Below are 12794 nucleotides of genomic sequence, written 5' to 3'. Positions count from 1 at the left end.
TGCGTTTCACTGAGAGACTTGTAAATGTCAAACAAAAGCCAGATGCCCCTTTGCTTCCCCCTATTGTTGCTGCTGTTGCTGTTTTTGTTTATATATTTATATATATATATTTTATGCACACTGTTAGGCAGATATGAAGTTCTGAATGTAGTGAAGATGGTTCAAGTCTTTGAGGTGGGGGACGTTGGAGACAGCTGATTGGAGAACCAGTCATGAAGTGGCGAGCCGGGCTGAAGGAATTCATCAGGCTTCCTTGGCAATTAGCATATGAGCCTAATTATCATATGAAACCAATCCTCCATTACCAGCCTCTGCCTCCAATATGGCTCCACATCCTTCTACATTATCGCCCATCCCACTGAAAAATGGTGAGCATCAATGACCCTGGTATTGTCTTATACCTCTCCTCTCCAAGGCCTGCTTGAATAACTACCATACCTCCAATGGTCTTTTTTTCCATTATGCAGTTAAGCCAGACAGTTAATTATCCAGGAGCAGGGAGGCCGGGTCTCTTTGCTGGCTGTGATAACGATATGCTTTGCTGGGCAGAGAATGAAGAGGGCCAGCCCACAGGGAGCCCTGCTGATGTCAGGCAATCTTTCAAAAAAGGGCCCAGGCAATTAGATGCACCAGCGCTACCAGGGATGACTAGTGTTATTGAGGATACTGGCTAGCTTCTCTAATGGGGGTATTTAGGGCAATTATGATAAAGATGTCAGGGCGACCTCCCTGCGACTTCTGCTTTTACAAGGGGTGCCTCTAAGTGCAAGATCACAGAGCAGAAATAAGGAGTGACTAAAGATGTGGCCGGTCCCGCGTGGAAGTCTCGCCACCAGCAGAACTGCACTTAAGACTTGTCTCATGTGGTAAATACTGTCTGGAGATGCTAAATGGGCTAATCTGCCTTCAGAGTTGGGTTTTTATGGGAATTTTGAAGTCTATTATGACATTCTCAAGAAAGTAAACACCCCAGTGCTCAATTAAAGAGTAAAGCCTGGCTGATTTGTTTCCATTTAGCATCTTAAGGCTTCGGCACATCTGGCCCGGGGAGAGATCGGAGCACTGTTGTTATTTAATGGACGAAGGAAGCTGACCATCTGTAAGGTAGCGGGGGAACCACATGGGGGCTTTTGTGTGGCTACTGTTGTACACTGCATGCATCTCAAGTATGTCCATACACCATTTACCTCGGTCGTCACCTTTCCACTGGCATCCATCACCTCACATCAAAGTTTCAGATCGGGGATATAACAACAAGCTACTGGTCACCACACACACCTATAACAAGCTAGCCCAACTGCACTCTTAGCATATGCCATCCACATGGCTGGCATGACACTAAACACACACTGACTAATGTTTGAAGTTGGTTCAAAGAGGCAAAGGCAGAGGAAAAGTGCAATGTGGAGGCAGCATGTATCCTCTTTCCTCCTTTAAAACAGCCAAACAGCTGGTGATGTTCTAGCAAAGTGCTCAGTACATTTCCATCATTGTTTTTTGAGCATGTCAGTGGATAATGCACCATGATATTCCCCTCTTTGTAATAGCCTCTCTTGATAGGTATTGGAAAGTCAGGAAACAGCCATCCCACTATTCAGATGAAGAAAGGCTCTTCTTTGAAGCACATTCCAAAAGTAAGTGTTTCTTTCTGTTGTAGTTCATGGAGCACAGCCACACACTCAGGAGAGACCGAGGAGATTAGTTATGAAGTTTAATGCAATAAAAAAGAACAAACGCAAAGAACACTCAGCCTCTCATTATAATGCTGTTATGAATGAGTTCTCATACAGAAAATAAACATAAAATACAATTGAAAATCTTGGTTTGAGCCATGCTAAAACCTCTGTCGGCATGGTATTGTATATCTATCTGTGTCTATATGCTGGCCGGTCCACCATTAGTGAAATACACTGAAATATCTCAGTGAATAAGGTACACATTAAACATTTTGCAAATTGTGGATGTGCCCATGTTAGCATGCTAGCATTACCATTAATGGGTCTGACTACAGTCTCACAGGCCCCTAGCATGTTTCCATATGTGTGGATACAGTATTTTAAAATGGCTGCGACTTGTCCTTATATAGATGCTTTATATTATAGTTCTGTTGCGAGTGTATCATTCAGTTACCATATGTGAGTTACGTTAATGAAATCAAATCAAAGTAACAAAAAAATATTGAATTTACTCATGAAACATCTTTTCCTTATAATGAAAGACACTCACAATAAGGGAGCATTTAGGAGCTATACAGCAGCCATAATGTCTAAATAATATAAACACCATAATGATCTCCTTGCATGACCTCATTCTCTTTTTTTCCCTCATTCGCCCTCGGTAATCTCTCATCTTACATGAGCCTCTTTTTTGTTATGCTACCAAAGAATTACAGCATCATAATCAAATGGGCACGGGGGCCTCTCTGATATACTTGACAATCAATCAGGCCATGTTTGCCCTTCTGGAGCAACAAGCCACCATCCTGCCCAGCCATCAGTCATGTCCCACCTCTGGTTGTCCTCTTACCTATTTTCACACCATCTTTTTCACTCCGCTGCAAGCACGATGACTTATTATGTTTTCCAACTTGATTCCCCTTGATGTTTGCTCTCTAACTCTCTCGCTGCCAGCGAGTTGCGATCCTTTCTGCCTATTTTCCATCATGATAGCTGGAGAATCAGCTCCAAATGTTTGGCAGATCGTCAAAAGCAAGCAGGAGGGGGACCTGTGGAGAAAAGACAGCTTTGCATTTTTAGATTTTCCATTCACTTTTATCAATAATATGTACCATTAAAAAGAATATCTGCTTGGTTTGAATACTTGCAAAGAGGTTTGGGAAGATCTTGTACAGCCTCTAAATTATCTGAACTTGGCAAGTTAAAAGTTTCCGTGCACTCTTCTGCACAAGGTCAGTTGAAAGAGAGAGGATGTTTAAAAGCTTTCCATGATGAATTGCCACTTGAGCAAATAAAATTTATAATGTCAGGACTGTGTGGAGGTGTATTGTCTTCTTATGAGTACAGCTTCACCCGTGCATAATAACAAAGAAAAAATAGTTCCACAAGGTTGCAACATATGCCGGGACTGTATGGGTCACCTTTAAGGCTGCTGCGCTCCACTCCGCAGCTATAAGGTTCATTGAAAACATCAGCGACGCATCAACTCAGTGATTACACAATTGTTTGTGTGAGTTTGCAAGAAGCTTCTCCTCTCTCTAAATTCATCACAGATGTAGAGAGATGAGTTTAGGGAATTCATTTTGCCATAATAAGCTGAAGTTCTGAGCAAGTCAGCCAGAAAATTTATGAAAAAGTTAATAAATCAAACCTTCCAGACATTCATCCCATCCAGCAAAGCAGAGACTTACAGATTGCGGCCCTTTGAGTCAGTTACTTCCATTAGAAAGAGGTGTTTCTCTTAATGCAAATGGATAATCAGGAGCTCTACATCAGGTCTGGACTGCGGACCAGCGTGACCTGCTGCGTGTACACAAACCACAGCTGTAGTAATGGATGGCGGCCCTGACAGAGTGTTGCTTTGTGATGCAGAAAAAGAAAGATCCCACTGAGACTCCCATCCACCATCACGCAAACAAACCTCTCAAAACACCACATGTATCATTGTCTACAGATGCTGAAGTGAGCGTGTGTGACAAAAGGAATTGTTTGAGAGAGTGGGTGTAAGGTTAAGATGTGTGTGTGTGTGTGTGTGTGTGTGTGTGTGTGTGTGTGTGTGTGTGTGTGTGTGTGTGTGTGTGTGTGTGTGTGTGTGTGTGTGTGTGTGTGCAATTGCATAATCAGTAACACCGAACAGCTCACTTTTCTGATTACATCAGAGACCTATTTCGGCTCAACTCCTTTGTCGTTTTCTCCTCCATCTGTGGTCCATAGCAGGATAACAAAGAGAAAAGCAGAGAAAGAGAGTGAGAACAAGACCCGCCATACTTTCAGGAAGGACCCTGAAGGGTTTTGGGCCCTGAAAAATAAGGCTAATTTGAAGGTCATTTAAAGAGCGTGAGGCGCTGCAGCTCAGGAGGGGGGCCTCGGAACAAGTGCAGGGGGAGCGGCTTGGGTTGCACCGCTGTGAGGTAGGCGGCTCCGACGCTCTCCCTGGTGCTCTTCATCAATCTCTCACATCCACTGAGAGCCTCCTCTGACCCACATAGCAACCAGAGGGAGGGGGGGGGGTGCCTTTCTTCCATTATTGATACCACTGCATCACACAACCTGCACTCACCTGAACCAAGTCAGCAGAGGAACCACAAAGGTCAGAGAACCACAGGCAGACATTTAGCCTTTCATTCACATTCACAGCCAAAGGTAAGCAAACTCCTCTGACATCCCTACTGTATGATCCACTCGTTGTTTTATTCACAGGTGTTTTTCTTCTGTTTTTATTGTGCAGAATAACTATTCTTTCTTTATAAAAAAAGTTACCTTACGTTACCTTTGGAAGCATATTCTTGGCAATGGGGGTTAAAAGTGTGGTTTGGTCAAGTCTTAAGTACAAGCAGTCCATTTCAGCTTTAAGAAGAATCGATCAGTTTTCTCTTGCAGGCAGCAGCGTGCTGCTTTAAGTGCACTCACTCTACAAAAGAACCAAAGTTTTCTCATTATGACGATAGACAGAAATGATCTGAGACGTCACTGACTGACTCAAGCTAATTAAATATGCAACTAGACCATATGTTAGGTAATGTATGTATGTTTGGAAAGAGAAGTTCTTTGTTTCTGTTTTTTTTTCTCCTGCACATTTAACACAAGAAACAAAACTTGAATTATGATCAGTAGAGTGTATATCTCCACCAAAGCCCAACATTCCCCTCAGAGATATCATTTCCCTGAATGAGCCTGATTTTTTCCATCAAGATCCATGAACTATTCTGGGAAAACAGTGAAAATGTTGAAAAATGCAAGATCTGCCCCCGATCCAGAATTGCACCAATATTGAATGGGTTCTCCCCCGACCCATAACACATCCTTCCAAGTTTCGTGGAAATCCATCCAATTGTTTTTTGCGTAATCTTGCTTACACACAAACAAATTGATAAACAACCGAGATACAGGTGAACACATAACCTATAGGCAGAAGTAATACGTTCGTTTGACTGTGGACTGCCGCAGTCTGACTTGCAGATTTCTCTCTGGTTGACACTAAGATGAGAGGGGTGCACAGCCTGACCCCAGAGAAGCAGGGAGGAGGAGCAACACCATCCTTCCATTAATGTGGAGACATGTCCGTGGTAGTGCTATCTTTGTGTGTGTGAGTGTTTGGATTAGGATGCAGACAAACCCTTTCTGTGTAATTTTGGAAATGTCTGGTGAACAGTTGCTGATCCGTGTTTTAGCAGCTAAAGCTTGATTGCGGAGCCATTGACGGAAAACACGAAACTTCCCCCATTCACATATCTCCCTCTCACAATGCCGCTAAAATGGCAGCAATGAAAGAATGCACATGCTGCCGACGCACATAACACATTTGTTGGTTTAGTGTGCCATTGTGTAAACTGAGAAAAGGCAATATCACCTCCAAAGCTCCCGATAATCTTTTGATTTTGACATTGAATAAGAAGAAGAGAAGAAGCTTTAGTGGTGAAACAATACTGGATTTGTTTGCTGCATATGCTTCAAATTAGGCCAAGGTTTGGGTAAGGATAAACACAAGTTTAAGCCATTCTAAGTCTTCGCCATAGCAGGGAACAATTCACATTTGAATATGAAACTATTGTTTAACAAAGCACTGGCATGGAATGATGCCGCTGGATGGAAAGACAGCTTATCTTATCGCGCTGTAACTATCATGTCTCTGCTGCGGACAGCTTCAGTCGGTTCAGAGGAAGGGGTGCTTGGCTGAAAGTGCTAGGCTTTGTTTCTTCCTCTTAACAGCGGCATTACTCGCACAAATACTTTGATTACAGTACTGAAACACATTTCTCATTCTGTGTGCAAATAGCACGCTTTATCTGAAGTGCAGCAGCTGTGAGGACATTAGCATATTTGCCATGAGTCAAAATAGAATGCCTTTGTTCAAGTGGCAGAAACCACTCATGCAGTTTAGCAGCAACGGAATTGTGCCTTTTTTACTCAAATTTAGGGGAAATTGTGTGTGAAGAATAAATGCATGATTGCACTAGGATAAATCAGGGGTATCAGACAGGTAGTGTTGTATTTTATTAAATCGAGAAATGTTCAATGTCTGGGAGAGAAAATTATTCGGTAAATTATTTTTTAAATGATCTGAGATTCAGTAAATGTCACATAAATAAAACCCACTCGATCGGTCCCTGCTTTAAACACTATCTATTCTGACAGGGGCTTGTGTTCACTGCCGAGGGCCGGGTGTATGTGGGTTAACTAACAGGAAGTGGGGACAGCTGTATAAAAGCTAGGTGCTAGTTTGTGGTTTTAACAAATAACTGTGACATCTCTGACAAGTATGAGCATAATTCTACTGATGACTGAACACGGCTGTAATGAGAGCTGAGTTTGCTGGGCCTTCATGTGGCTGTGAGTTGGACCCATAACTTGTTTTGCTGTTTGTTATTCAAGACTGTTCACATATTCCTGTGTTGACAGTTAAAGCTGGGTAGTTGTGTGATGATAATGTATCTCAGTTTCCTTTTTGGCCCATTGCTGAAAGTGTGCAATCACACAACAAATGATCTCTTTATGAAACTTCTGTAATAGTTCCAAAGAGGACATTTTGCAAGTGTATGACATTTTCTGACATCCTATCAAGCAAAAACACTCACATCGAACTAACACAATATACTATAGGACTTTGAACCACTAATGATGCATGATGATTAGTCCAAGTGAATAAGAAAAACATATTTTTTGTGAGTGTAATCGTGCCTCAAGGTATATGATTCATGCAGCATGTCAGTAACCTTGTTCCTGCACAGGCTGGCCACAGTATAACCCAATATCAGTTGGCAAATGTTTAATTTGATGTATTCTACCCAATCTCTTTGTGAAAGATGAAAGACTTAAGTTTCATATAATCATAAGACTTTTTCCTTTAAATTAATCAATGAAAATCTACTTTTAGAATAAGTCTAGCAGCTGTTATCCAGCCAAGTGTTTCTGCTGCTGTCACCATCCAACAGACAAGGAGTTTTTCTGTTTTCATCAAAGCTTTGGCTTTACAAGTCAGTTTGACAAGGTTGTCATGAGCCTCTTAAACTGTGAACAGGAAGGACAAGTGCTAAAGTGTTGGAGGGCAGATTTCTCTGGTTGAGATGGATAAAAATGGAATAATTGCATGCACAGAACCTACTTCAGGCAGTGGATGTTCTGAGCTTGAAAACAATATTGGTTTCTCATATTGCATTGGTCTAGCAATGCCAAAGAGCCTGCACCATCCAATCATTATCTACAGTATACCAGTTATTGTTTCAGGGTCACGGGGGGAGATGGAGTTGCCATTGGGCGAGAGGTGGGTTACACCCTGGACAAGTCATCAGTGTATCGCAGGGTCAACATATAGAGACAAACAACCATTTCACCAAAGTCTTTAAAATTTGGGAGGAAACCAGAGTACCCAGAGAAAACACAAGCAGACATGGGCAGAACATGCAGAACATGGATGGGGATTTGAACTGGGAATCTTTTTGCTCTAAGGCAACAGTGCAAATCAGTGGACCACTGTGCCCAAGAAGGGAATCAAAGCCATTGTATTACTGAAAGAAAGCTTACTGGTCAAACTTCTCATGTGTCTTTTACTAAAATAGCCTAGATAAACATATTCACCATTAATGTTTGTTGAAACAGGTCCATGGGACGTGTCTGAGGTGTTTAGGGCAAACATATATTTAATTACATGTTTTTCTTCCGCTGCCTCTGCAGTGTAAAACCAAACCTATGTACACTGTTGAAACCAGGAACTATCTATATCTCACATTTAGAATCCATGTAGTTCCAGATGTGCACCCACATCACCTCATCATCACGTCATAGTTTTTACCTGGATTATGATCTGGATTCTCTGCAGCTCTTTTATAGAAGGTATACACATTGTTCATTCGAGAGCCCATCCTGATGAAAAAAAGAAAGTAAAAAACACAAGGCAGGTTACACAGAGGAGGATAAAACACTTTATAATAAAGATTTGTTTATGTTGGACACTGAGCACCGTTCAATCATGTTTGCATCTGCTTATTCTACTCAGTGTTAAAATATCCAAGTATTTCACAGCCCATCAATCCATATGTTCAAATGTACAGATATAATTTTTTTTTTATGTTTATTAAACTATGTTTAACTGGAAACTGCACCAGAAGATATTTGAAAACTGATACAGTAACACCATTAGATAGCAACTTCAAACGAAAGTCTAACTCTTTCAATAATTTGTCCACTTGCACATACACCACACGTTTTACTAAGCAGCCTCAAAGTGTGATTGCGAAGAAAAAACAGAAGAATGATAAGATGTGTTTGAATGGAGTTTGGCAAGGGTGAGAAATTTTAAGTGCTCACCCTCCACCGCTCGTCATCCGCCCCCACACCCATGAGTGTCTACACACACACACACACACACACACACAGATGTCAGAGAGGTCTGAGTGACTCTACCCCTGTCACTGGGTGCCTGTTGTGAAAACAGCACCCCACCCCGCCTCCTTCCCTCTCCTCTCCTCACCCCCTCCTCCCCTCTCTCCCTCTTCTCTGGACTCCAGCCTGACATACCAGACCTTGTTCGTTAGCACATATTTTTACCCACCGTTACTAAATTAGGAAGCCAGAGGGAGCAAACGGAGTGTGGCTGCCAAGGCAGAAGAAGAAGAGTCTGATCAGGCCTGGGTTTGCTGAGGGTCTATGCCAACCCTACCAGCTTCATTAGGAGCCACTTGGGTTTCAGAAATAGAAGCCCAACAGGGACTGGGGCCAAACAGAGCCCTGAACGGCCAGCCAAAAACTCACGGGACAAACAAACAAATAAACGGGGCGTCTCATGCCGTGCCAGAATCAACCGGCAGCAGCCATCTCAAGGAGCCATGAGAAGTTATCTTCGGCAGAATTGCACACAAAATGTGCCCTGCCCCGAGTTTAAAAGTGGTGACAGTGCACACACTGCCAGCCCGACACAGAATAAATTAACCTAGAAAGCTGCCTCCAGAGAGCAATTTCTCAAAGCAGCCACAGAGACGTTCGTATTTATCTGGCATGCATTTTGGGCACTGATGTAAGAAAGAATATTTGTACAAGGAAATGTACATTTCCTCTTCTTACTGCTGGCATGAAGCATTTATGTCTATGAAAGTACAAAACAGAAACAAAGGTCTTCCTTATCTATCTGTCTGTCTGTCTGTCTGTCTGTCTGTCTATCTATCCGTCTGTCTGTCTGTCTGTCTGTCTATCTATCTAGCAATCTATCTATATGATATATTTCAAGTTCATTGTTTACTGTCTCGTCTGAGTGACACCTCCACTTTTGCACTACATTGATTTCAGTTCATTTAACACCCACCCATTAAAACTAATAAGCTATTAGCAGCTGACTTTCACCAACTTTAAGGTCAGTGTCATCACTCCCTTACACCAGCTTGTATTAACCAATAAGTAAATAGAGAATGTATGGCCCTGCTGTCTGTATAGGAGATTTATTCCTCTATCAATGTTGATGTTCTTCATTATATAGCCCACTCTGGTCCCTGTCATCATAAAAAAAACGTTGATGGCATTGTGACATAATTATTTTTTATCTTTTGTCAGCCTGTATTATATGTGACCAAATAATGGTTTGATTTATGAGCGACATCATAAGAGGTCAGAGAAAACATGAAGTATAAATGGTCTGGTAAACAAAAATTTGCAGTTTCAGGATATTACTGAAAAAAGAAAGGAGGGGTTATATATTGATAAGTGTAAAATTCAGAAGTGTGACTGTTATCTTATGAGGCCGTCACTTCCTTAAAGAACACAGCAGTAAGACAATATTCCTGTACTAAGTCTACAGCATGTTGTGCTAATATACTGACATCTTGTGGAGATATTTGACTATTACAATTCATATGTTTACAACATCATCAACATGTTCTCACATAAATTATGCATTACCCTTAATGTGATGAGAAAAAAAACATCTTAGATGTTGTGTTTATCCTGCTATTTTCAGAGAGCTGTGCTAGAGCTGCTCTCATCAATCATGAGCCAGATTTAAAAGTGTGATTCCACCCAGAACTTCGTGTCATCTCTAGTTAGGATACATGCATTTCTAATATTCATTTACCAAAGCAAAAGGAACCAATGTTTCACTCAAAAGACTGATTTCAAATTTTTAAATCTGCTGATATCTATTAACAATTTGCTCATAATGTCCAAATGTCTATTTTTCTTATACAGCAACAGTTACCACTACTAGTAGGGTTGTTGTTGTTGTTCCACCTCAAGGTTCTCGAGTCTCGGGTCCTCATCATTTTGCCTTGGTTACATATCCATCCATGGTCACTGCTTCATTAGAAGTTATTTACCGAGTGAAAACCTATCATGACGTCACCCATTTGTTGGTGAACTGCTGTTTTGAAGCTGAGAGTTTTGTAATTGACCTATTTTTTTATATACCATCAATGTTATTTACTCAAATCTGAGAAACCTCCTCCATGATCAGAGGAGACATAATACGAATGTTAGGATGAAACTAGAGGATCAACGGCATGGTGATGTCATGTCCCCCCCTCCCCCCTCCCCCCCAAAGTGCTTTGACATAATGTATGTTGTTATATGGTGCTAAACAAATGCATTGAATTGATTGACTCAATTCAACACAGCACATCCACTCATAGACAGTATGCCAGAGAGAAGAGGGAGGCAGAGGGAACCAGTTGGTTTCATGTTTGTGTGTTTCATCTGAATTGGAATAGATTATAATTTTTCTTTAAAGTTTTGACTTTTATAAAGTTAAAAAGAATTTAAATGAAAGTTAAAGTTGTATCAATAGTATAGTAGAGAATTACGACTAATTTTAATTTCTGTAAATTTAAACATTGGTGTGAATCAACAGAGGTGCAATGCTACTGGTATATACAAGAAAATAGATACGAAGCAGATATTGTTCAATTTCATTTATTTATAATTTGACAGTTTCCATCCTCCCGGGATTGTGCTGGACTGGTCTCATCGAGAGATGAAAACTCCAAAGCTATCACCTGCTCCGTCAAACAGTTGTGGCAACAGGTGACAAAGCTGCAGCACTGTTCACATACGCTATTTCTGGTACATATAAGAGAGGTTGTACTACACCAAACAGAGTTTTAGCACGACTGGCCTCATGCAGTGCTGCTGCAGCTTTGTATATAGCGAGTGAAGCATTGTACCAAGTTGCAGCAAAGGTGCACAAAGCTGTAGCACTGGTCCAATCCAATGCTAGTGTGACTTTGTGCAAAGCATCTGCAGCACTGTACAAATCTACAGCCACATTGAGCACAGCTGAAGCACTGGAGTCATCCTCTAGAGCTGTAGCATTGAGGGCAGCCACTGCAGTGTCAAACACAGCATCATCAGCACCGGCCTGGTGCAGTTCCACTGAGGAGTTCCACAGAGCATCTGCAGCCTCAGAAAGGTTGCACACAGCTGCAGCACTGGTCTCTTCCATTGGCGCTGTATCACCTGAAAAAATAGAGGCGGGGCAGGCCCTTCTCAGTTCTGCTACAGCCTTATTCACAGCGCGTGCAGCGTTATTGAAAGCCGTAGCAACTTGGGACACAGCTGCAGGCTCTGACTCTGCAGTGGCCAATGGACTGGCCTCTGCCTCTTCAACATTAGTTTCCCATTCAGGCAGCTCAGTGGTTAGCATGGGTGCTGCTACATTTCTCTCTCCAGTTAGGAGGAAATGGTCGAACAGACTCTTCACAGTTTTAGTAACTGCGGTGCCTACAAGGAAACCAAGGGTCAGGAAGGGCATGTTGCTGGGTTTTGTTCCTTTCTGAATATGTGGGGATCAGAATGAAGAAAAAATCTGCTTCTCTTGTTTTGTGCCTCTGCTAATGAGCCTCATGACCATACAATGTCAAAGGTAAAGTATAATGTATCAAAGGCATCAATGGTCAAAGGCATGAAAGGATCAATGGCATGGTGATGTCATGTCCCCCCCTCCCCCCAAAGTGCTTTGACATAATGTATATTGTTATATGGTGCTAAACAAAAGTTAAGTTAATCTAATTGGTGTGAATAATAACAATAATAATAATACATTTAATGCATATGGTCCTTTTCACAGCATAAAATGCAGCTCAAAGTTTTTAGGATAAAACAGAACAGAAGCTTAAACATTCAACCACACCCCTCCTTGTTCAGCCAATGAGATTGTGTCCAGCTTTTCTAACTTTAAATGTGGAGGAATAAAAGTCATGATGGGACCAACCTCTGGAGAGAGGTGAGTCTGCAGCAGCTTTTAAACACTGGAAACGTCAGGCTCTTCTCAGCTGTGACATGAAGACACGTGAAGCCCGGAGCTGGCGGAGAGTCACAGGTTCACTTCCTCATCACAGATCCTCTACGGATGTGTGTTGGAGGATGGATCACTAGTGGGGGAAAAAACTAAAGTGGTTATACTTTTGGTAAGAGGTCTCACACTGGTGGAGTGACATAAAATGTTCCTTTTAATCCCTAAAATTTGTCAAACACAAGAAAGCCCTTATAGGCTACTTCCATTACTAGATAAGTTCAAGTTAATTGCTAACCCTGCCTCTGTTCCTATTTATTCATTTATTTATTGATCTGTTTGTGTTTGGATCTTTGTTTGTTGTGCGTGTTTTTACTGTTTTTACTTTTTTATTTATTTCGCTCAACCTG

At 41.6% G+C, this 12794-nt stretch overlaps 1 protein-coding gene across 1 annotated transcript in view; it reads right to left on the bottom strand.

Annotated features, from left to right (window-relative positions):
- Positions 1 to 12466, bottom strand: part of mef2aa (myocyte enhancer factor 2aa) — an 89687-nt gene extending 77221 nt beyond the window's left edge. Inside the window, exons 1-2 of the mRNA XM_069528572.1 lie at positions 12364 to 12466; positions 7966 to 8036 (exon numbers count right to left, since the gene is read on the bottom strand). The gene's annotated coding sequence lies outside the window, so the exon portion shown is untranslated. The remainder of the gene's footprint in view (positions 1 to 7965; positions 8037 to 12363) is intronic.
- Positions 12467 to 12794: the final 328 nt, after the last annotated feature.

The sequence above is a fragment of the Paralichthys olivaceus genome, chromosome 7, assembly GCF_024713975.1.
Source record: "Paralichthys olivaceus isolate ysfri-2021 chromosome 7, ASM2471397v2, whole genome shotgun sequence".
Taxonomy (NCBI): domain Eukaryota; kingdom Metazoa; phylum Chordata; class Actinopteri; order Pleuronectiformes; family Paralichthyidae; genus Paralichthys; species Paralichthys olivaceus.
This window is presented reverse-complemented; position numbering and strand designations above follow the sequence as displayed.